Here is a 9,609-nt window from a genome sequence, read left to right as displayed (position 1 = left end):
TCCAGGCTTGTGTCATGGTTGGTGGAAGCTTTCCATTCTTTAATGATTCTGTATAAACTTTAACAAAAGTGGAGCCAGTTCTGTAGCAAAAGATCTAAAAAATTAAGTGGCAAAACCACCTGGCCCCGGAGCCTTGTCTGTAGGCAAGGCCTTAATTACCTTGCCGAGTTCCTCCAAGGTTTTCTTTGAATCAAGAAATTTTTTTTTCTCAGTTGTCAGTTTAGGTAGTTCTAATGGTTCAACAAACTTTCTAATATCTTCATCAGTAGATGAAGACGTGGAATTGTAAATGTCAAGATCATCAAAAGCATTATTAATATCAATGGCCAAGGTAAAATTTCACCACCAGCAGATTTCACTGAGGGAATGGCAGAAAAAGATTCTCTCTGCTTTATATATCTAACCAAAAGCTTCCCTGCTTTGTCCCCCGACTCAAAGTATGACTGTCTTGCACTGAATAGCCAAAACTCCACCTTCCGTGACAAAATAGTATTATATCTGTATTTCAATCAGGTCAGTTCTCTGAGGCCATCAGATGACATTTGACGCTTCAGCTCTGCCTCGGCACTTTTAATATTCCCTTCCAACTCCACGAGTTCTCGTGCTTTGGATTTTTTGATGAATGTGGCATTCTGTATGATCCGACCCATAAGAACCGCCTTAAGTGCCTCCCAAGCCACGCCCACAGAGGATACTGAGGACCAGTTGGTCTCCATATAAACATTGATTTCAGCCTTTAACATTTGTTGAAAATCAGGATTTTGCAAAAGGGATACATTAAAGCGCCAACTATATGATTTCTTTTTCTCCATATTTGGCAACATCTCTAAACTCACCAGGGCGTGATCTGAGACTAAGATGTTTCCAATTGAACAATCAACAACAGATGAAATGAGGGACTTAGATATAAAAAAAAATCTATTCTAGAATAAATTGAATGGACTAAGGAAAAAAATTTATAGTCCCCAGCAGATGGGTTCAAAAGTCTCCAAATATCTGTAAGACCAAGATTTTTACACATCCTGTGAAGCGTCAATGTTGCTCTAGGGGGCTTACACACTTTTGCTTCACTATGATCAAGGACTGAGTCCATTAAAAGATTAAAGTCTCCTCCCAATATTATATCATGAGGGGTGCCAGCAGCGTGCAATATCCCTTCAAGATCTATAAAAAAGCCCTGATCATCAGTGTTAGGTGCGTAAATGTTAGTCAAAATCAACCTTTGCCCCTGAATTTCTGCTAAAACAATAATTACTCTTCCTAATTTATCTTTAATTTGATGTTTACTTATCAGTGTAATGTCTCCCCTGCTCTTACTTGAGCCAGCACCTAAGAAAACTTGTCCACCCTATATCTTCCCAAATTTTTCAGCTTCCTGTGGGGAAAGATGTGTTTCTTGAAGAAACACTATATCATATTTCTTATGTTTAAGAAAATAAATAACCTTCCTTCTTTTTATGGGGTGCCCCAACCCATTCACATTCCATGTGGAGAGAGACAATCCACTCATATTAACATTTGACATTTTGACATATTAGAAAAAATACATTGTCAAAAATAAAATTATAAAGACCACATTCCAACATTAGTGCCACAGTCAGACCCTGAACTTCCCCCAAACCAAACAAACAGAAAAATGTACGCATTAACCCCACGCACGACAGTGCCAACCGGCGTCCATCCCTCTAAACTCAAAAAGTCCATGTACACCTACAAGTGCCCCCGTGACAACTTTGCCATCGGATTGCTCAAGTCCGGTGCTTCTATACAAATTTTGTGAGACAGAATTACACAACAGAGGATAATCTATAAAACAAATTCCAGCCAATAGTGAACACAAAGAATGTGTAGATTCATTCTCGAAGGTGTGTCCCTCCACAAAACAAATTGCAGCCGCTAGCGGAACCAGCACGCCAAAAAAATGATAATAAAGCCATTCAGTTTCCTCAGACAGTCAAACGAATGTTCAGTGAGCCGGCTGTTCATGAGTGCAGGAGATGACCTAATAATTCCAATGTCCTGCAAAAAATACTCCACTAAACAAACTCCATCCAATAGGAGGTATAAGCACAAAGAACGAGCAGATTCATCCACAACTGTCCCGAAGGAGTGTTATTCCACAAAATAAACTCCAGCCGCCAGGCGGAACCAGCACAAAGAGAAACAAAAAAGGTGACCAGTTTCCTTGGATGGTCAAGTGTATGTTCAGTGAGTCAGTTCACTCGGCGGCACGTGAGAAACACACCATGACTTACTCAGTCCACTGATTTTATGAAAGACATCGCTTGTTGTGGGCATGTAAATATTTTGCGGCCATCCTTTGTATCTATTCTCAATTTGGCCGGGAACTTCAGTGTAAAGCGACTCTTTGTCGATGCAAAAGTTTCTTGAAAGTGTTATTCCACAAAACATACTCCAACCGCTAGGTGTAACCAACACAAAAATAAACAAAAAGGTGACCAGCTTCCTCAGATAGTAGAGTGTATGCTCAGCGAGTCAATTCACTTGGGGGCCATATGAAAATCACCAACTGGTTTACTCACCCAGTTGTCTCTATGAAAGGCAATACTTGCTGTGGGCATGTAAATATTTTGCAACCATCCTTAGTATCTATTCTCAGTTTGGCTGGAAACATCAGTGCAAAAGCGATCTTCCATTGATGTAAGAGTTTCTTGCATTCCCTGAATTGATCACGTTTCTCTCTTGTCGAATTCGCAAAGTCTGGGAAAAAGAAAATGCTGTGATTCTTCCAAGAAATCTTTCCTTTATCTTCTCGCCTCACGCAACATGAGATCTTTAACGGATGATCTCAGAAATTTGGCCAGAATTGATCGGGGCCTGTCTCCCTCAGTGGAGCTGCAAGCCGGGACTCTGTGAGCTCGCTTGATTTCCAGATTATGGCCTGTTATGTTGAGCAGACTCGGGAAGAGCTCGTCTAGGAATTTCACCATATCTCGACCTTCTTCATGCTCAGGAATTAAAACAATCTGGATGTTGTTTCGCCGGCTATGATTTTCCAAATCCTCCAGTTTTTCCAAAACACGTTGCAAGTCTATCTTGGTCGCTAGTAGATTAGCAGCTAATTCCCTCTCCAATGACACCAGATAATCGATCCGTCTTTCGGCGTCCCCAATTATTAAATCTAGTAGTTGCTGTGGATAGAGCTTTAATCGTCTGTGACTTCAACATCCACATAGATAATGAAAAGGATACACTGGGATTAGCATTTATCGATATTCTAAACTCTGTTGGGGTTAGACAAAATGTGGCAGGTCCAACCCATCACCAAAATCATAAACTAGATCTAATTTTTTCATATGGAATTGATGTTGCTAATATAGAAATTCTGCTGCAGAGCGATGATATCTCAGATCATTACCTCGTCTCTTATATGCTGCGCTTAGCAAAGGTAACTCAATCTACACAATGTCATCGTTCAGGTAGAACTATTCTTTCAACTACTAAAGATAGCTTCATCAATAATCTTCCAGATTTGTCTCAAATACTCAGTACGGCAAAAAGTTCAGAATAACTTGATGTTGTCACAGAAAATATGGTCAGTATATGGTCATATATACAGTCTTTTCATAGAAATTAACAACAAAAATCCTAGGTGTTTATTCAGTACTGTGGCTAAATTGGTTAGGAACAAATCTTCGATTGAACCAGATATTTCATCACAACATAGTAGTAATGACTTTATGAATTTCTTTACTGATAAAATCGAAATCATCAGAAACAAAATTGGAATTACGCATCCATCTGCCACAGCACCCCAGAAAACTCAAATGATTCCCTACAAGCAACTTCAATCCTTTGCTGATATAGGTCAGGAAGAGCTAACAAAAATGATCAAAACATAAAAATCAACAACATGTATGTTTGATCCAATACCGACTAAACTCCTAAAATAGGTGTTTCCTGTAATCTCAGAACCTCTTCTTGATATTATTAACTCTTCATTATCCTTAGGGCATGTCCCAAGAAACTTTAACCTGGCAGATATCAAACTGCTTATCAAGAAACCACAGCTTGATACAGAAGAATTGGCTAATTATAGACCAATTTAAAATTTTCAATTTATGTTGAAAATTCTAGAAAAGGTAGTGTCCTCCCAACTATGATCATTTTTACAGAGAAATGGTATGTATAAAGAATTTCAGTCAGGATTTAGGCCCCATCATAGTACAGAGACTGCACATATTATAGTTGCAAATGACTTGCTCTTATCTGGTCACGGCTGCATTTCTCTTCTAGTGCTCTTAGATTTTAGTGCTGCCTTCGACACCATAGATCATGACATTCTCTTGGATAGACTTGAGAATTATGTTGGCATTTGTGGACAGGCATTAGGCTGGTTTAGGTCCTATTTCTCTGACCGCTACCACTTGAGGAGGAACTGTAAATGAGGAATATCATATCAAATTAAAGTTAAGTAGGGAGTGCCACAGGGATCAGTTTTAGGGCCTCTGCTTTTCTCCCTATATATGCTCCCCCTGGGAGACATTATCAGGAACCATGGAATTAGTTTTTACTGTTATGCCGACGATACCCAACTTTATATTTCTTTGAAACCTGACAAAATTTTACAATTTTCCAAATTAAGAGTGTATAAATAATATCTAAGAGTGGATGGCTAGAAATGTCCTTCTACTGAATTCCCATAAACCAGAGGTACTAATTATTTAAAAAAACAAAACAAAAAAACAAGCGCAAAATAAGACTTTTGATGGATGTACTGTAACGTCAACTTCTACAGCAGAAAATGTAGATGTTATATCTGATAGCAATTTAACCTTTGAAAAACAAATTTCTAATATTTGTAGATTAGCATTCTTCCACCACAAAATATTGCTAAATTATAATACATGCTATTTGTTTTTGATGGCAAAAAATTAATTCATGCATTCATGACCTCAAAACTAGTTTTGTCACGTTATTATTGTGTTTTCTCCTTGGACTGTTATTTTGAAATGTATTACTGCCTTCTTTGTCATGTCTAGTTTTCTGTTCCCTTCCTCATTGTTTTCAGCTGTGTCTCATTTAGCCTGCCAGTCCTTGTGTATATTTAGTCCTTGTGTTTCTCATGTTCCTGGTCAGTTCTTGTTTGTATGTAGTACTTTGATAGCCAGCATACTGCTGTTATGTTTGTGTTACATTCTTCTTCATAAGATTCCTTCATAGTTGTATTTTCTTCTGTTTGTTTATGATTAAAAATTTGGATTCTCACTCACTCGCCTCTTCCCTACACAACCCTGAAATAAGAACCAAACTACATTATGGATCTAACAGATTATATTAAGAAACTCTCCCAAGGGTCCACTCCTGCAGCGGAGTACTGCTCCATTTTTTGGAAACTGGCCGCTCAACTGAACTGGCATGAGAACCATGCTCTGGTTAGGACTCAATGATCCTGTGAGGAAGCTGGTCCCTTTGGACTGTGATCGCCAGTCAGGATTTCATCACTGAAATCATAAGGGCTGACCTTCTGCTCTCTACTCCGGTGGTTCCGGAGACCCCCTTGATGGAGGTCCCTCTGCTCCTAGCTCCGGTGGTTCCGGAGACCCCTTCGGCAGAGGCCCCTCTGCTCCTAGCTCTGGTGGTTCCAGAGACCCCCTTGATGGAGGCTTCTCTGCTCCTAGCTCTGGTGGTTCTGGAGACCCCCTCGACAGAGGCCCTTTCGCTTCCCGCTCCTCCTCCAGTGGTTCCGCCCTCCGAGCCTTCCACGGCTTCACCCGCTCCTAAGATTCTTCCTCCTGCTTCTCTGTCCGCTCTTCCTCCAGCGGCTTCATCCGCTCCTCCTCCAGTGGCTCCACCCACTCCTCCCCCTGAGACTCCATCGGCTCCGCCCGCTCCTCCCTCTGAGACTCCATAAGTTCCGCCCGCTCCTCCCCCAGGACTCCATCGGCTCTGCCCGCTCTTCCTCATGCAGCTCCACCCGCTCTTCTTCATGCAGCTCTGCCCGCTCCTCCTCCTGCTGTTCCGCCCGCTCCTCCTCCGGTGGCTCCACCCGCTCCTTCTCCTGCGGCACTGCCCCCCAACATCCTGCAGCTCAGCCTCTTGAGCCTCTGCCTCCTGCGGCTCTACCCCCTGAGCCCTTGCCTCCTGTAGCTCCATCTCCTGAGCCTCCTGTGGCTCTGCCTCCTGCAGCTCCTCCTCCTGAGCCCCCTTTGGCTCTATCTCCTGCAGCTCCTCCCCCTGAGACTCCATTATGAGTCTCCTGCGGCTCCACCCCTTGAGCTTCCACCCCATGTGGCTGCACCCCCTGAGCTTCCGCCTCCTGCGGCTCCACCCACTGAGCCTTTTCCTTTTCTTCTGAGACCTGGACTATTGTCATTTGTCAGGAGCTGCCCTTAAAGGGGGGGTGCTCTGTCACTTTATTATTGTGTTTTCTCCTTGGATTCTTATTTTTTTTAAATGTATTACTGCTATCTTATTCATGTCTGGTTTTCTGTTTCCTTTCCTCATTGTTTTCAGCTGTGTCTCGTTTAGTCTATCAGACCTTGTGTATATTTCTTCCTCGTGTTTCTCTTGTTCCTGGTTGGTTCTTGTTTGTATGTAGTACTTTGAATGCCAGGATACTGCTGTTCTATTTGTGTTACCTTCTTCTTCATAAGATTCCTTCATAGTTGTATTTTCTTCTGTTTGTTTATGATTAAAAGTTCTGCGTTTGGGTCCTCACTCTCTCACCTCTTCCCTACACAACCCTGACATCAACTTACCATAAAGCTAATTATATATCAGTAAATTTATCCCAAAACAATACTTTTAACAATTACTTCAAAAGCATCACTCTGGGAACTAAATAGTTCTCTCCTCAACTATGAACAGGTCAAACAGCAAATTAATGAATTAATCAAATCTTACTGGAACAGAACAGAGACACAAAATGCTTATTGACAGAATAGGGAGCTTTTAAAATATGAATTGGGGAAATTCCTAAGGAAATGTGGAAGTAATGTAGCAAAGTAAAATAGGATAGCAGAAGTTCTTTCACAACTAACCTCTTTATCTCATAAGGAACCATTACCTGACAGAAAAATGTGAACAATCCAGACTACAAACGAAATTAAATGAGCTGTATACAGTTGCAATCAAAATTATTCAACCCCCCCGACCAGCAATACATTCTGGTGATGTGAATTAAAACACATCAACTAAAACCTCAGTAAACAGTCAAACTAATTTTTAATACACATTTGAGTGATTTTGAGAACAAAGAGTTCAGTTTACCCAAAATGAAAAATTAAAAATGACTAATTCTCTCCACAAATGTCATGTCAAAAATATTCAACTCCCAAAGTCAGTCATTTGTGGAACATCCTTTAACCTTAATAACAGCAAATAAATGTTTCGGGTAAGTGTTCTCAGGCTTCGGACACCTCTCTATTAGAATTTTTACACATTTCTCATGAGCAAAAGCTTCCAGCTCATTGATATTCTCTGGTTTCTGTGCCACTGCTTCCTTGAAATCCCAACAAAGGTTTGCAATGGGATTTTAATGATGGACTGAAAGGGCCATTTAAGGACATTCCACGACCTATCCCTGAACCAGATTTTGGACAACTTGGATGTATCCTTGGTGTTATTGTCTTGCTGGAAAGTCCAGTGATCATCGAGCTTCAATTTACACACTGAAGGCATCACATTTTTCATGCCAAAATGGCCTGAAAAGGTGGAAACCTTGTTTCTTATATCTATTTTATTTTAAACAACAACAACGCAACTGCATTGTGTATTTTGAACAGTTTGTGCCTAGAAAGAGAGAAACACAAAAAGAGACTTGTTTTGCAAACTTGCACTTTTCTCATCCTGTGTGAATTGATATGCCTTAAAAGGTAATTGGAAAAAAAGATGCAGTTAATTCTGTTGATAAATGATTATAATTAATCCACTCATTAAAAATAATAATACCAATTTATTTTTGTGTTAAATCAAAATAATTCCATTAAGTAGTATTGATTAGCATAGTGTTTTTTTGTTTTGTTTTTTTTTTTGTCCAAGGAAACCAACATTTTTGTTTAAATTTTACTTATTTTTTATTTTTTTTTGTGTGCTATTTGCAGTTACTCATTTTGAATGGTTGATTTGTAAGGAGCTAATCTGATTAATTCTAACTCAATTCATAAGTGTTGTTGAATTTAATTAAAATCATTGCTTGTAATCTGTTGCCACAATTTTATTGAGTAGATATAGTGTATTATTTTTTACAGTGTAGCTTTACATATATACGAAACAGATACATGCAATAGGGGTTGAATAATTATGACATGGCTGTATTTTTTTAAAAATCCTGCTATTTAGAAATATTAAGTTATATATTCACACTATGATGTTGAATGTATCACTCAACTGATATAGATGTTTAAAAATTCTGGGTCATCAGAAAAGCTTACTGTAAGGGGGGTTAGAGGGAAAGGAGGAGGCGAGAACCAGCTTGACAACTTAAATAATAATTTAATGAACAACTTAACCATAAACACACACAGGGCAGCTGCCTGTAATTCTCTCTCTCTGTAACTGTCGTCCCCGGCCGCCTTTATCCCTCGCGCGCCCCATCAGGCTGATTGGGACCGGGCGTGCGTTATTCCAGCCTGGCCCCGCCCTCCTCGGCTCTACACTTACCTTTGTAAATCTTTACTGTTTTGGGGGGGTTGAATAATTTTGATTGCAACTGTAGATCAAAAGTTAATGGAGCCTATGTCAGATCTAGAAAAAAAAAACTTGCTAGAGGAGGGGGAACAAAATTCAGCCTACTTTTTTAGACTGAAAAAAGCCAATGCTTTGAATGCTACAATTAACCGCCTTCGAATAAATGATATTGATGTTAAATGATAATGATATTGAGTTCTTGAAACTGATCCTAAAGAAACAGAATTTTTGCTCCAATTTTTTAAATAATTTGTATATGTCAAGATATTGTAATAAGTTTTTTGATTCAATTCATCAAAATAATGTTATTTCACCAGAAGAGAAAGAAGGCTTTATATTAGCCTTCTCAAACATAAATCTTACAGGCTATTAAAAAAAAAAAAAATCTGTGCTGTGATTGCTTAAACTCTAAATTATATACAGTGCATCCGGAAAGTATTCACAGCGCTTCACTTTTTCCACATTTTGTTATGTTACAGCCTTATTCCAAAATGGATTAAATTCATTATTTTCCTCAAAATTCTACAAACAATACCCCATAATGACAACGTAAAAAGTTTGTTTGAAATCTTTGCAAATTTATTAAAAAAAAAAAAAAAAAACACACATGTACATAAGTATTCACAGCCTTTGCTCAATACTTTGTTGAAGCACCTTTGGCACCAATTACAGCCTCAAGTCTTTTTGAGTATGATGCTACAAGCTTGGCACACCTATTTTTGGGCAGATTCTCCCATTCTTCTTTGCAGGACCTCTCAAGCTCCATCAGGTTGGATGGGGAGCGTCGGTGCACAGCCATTTTCAGATCTCTCCAGAGATGTTCAATCGGGTTCAAGTCTGGGCTCTGGCTGGGCCACTCATGGACATTCACAGAGTTGTCCCGGAGCCACTCCTTTGTTATCTTGGCTGTGTGCTTAGGTTCATCTTCCAACAGGACAACGAACCTTCGTCCCAGTC

Source organism: Myxocyprinus asiaticus, chromosome 39, assembly GCF_019703515.2.
Source record: "Myxocyprinus asiaticus isolate MX2 ecotype Aquarium Trade chromosome 39, UBuf_Myxa_2, whole genome shotgun sequence".
Taxonomy (NCBI): domain Eukaryota; kingdom Metazoa; phylum Chordata; class Actinopteri; order Cypriniformes; family Catostomidae; genus Myxocyprinus; species Myxocyprinus asiaticus.
The sequence above is the reverse complement of the archived record's forward strand: the minus strand, read 5'-3'. Positions refer to the sequence as shown.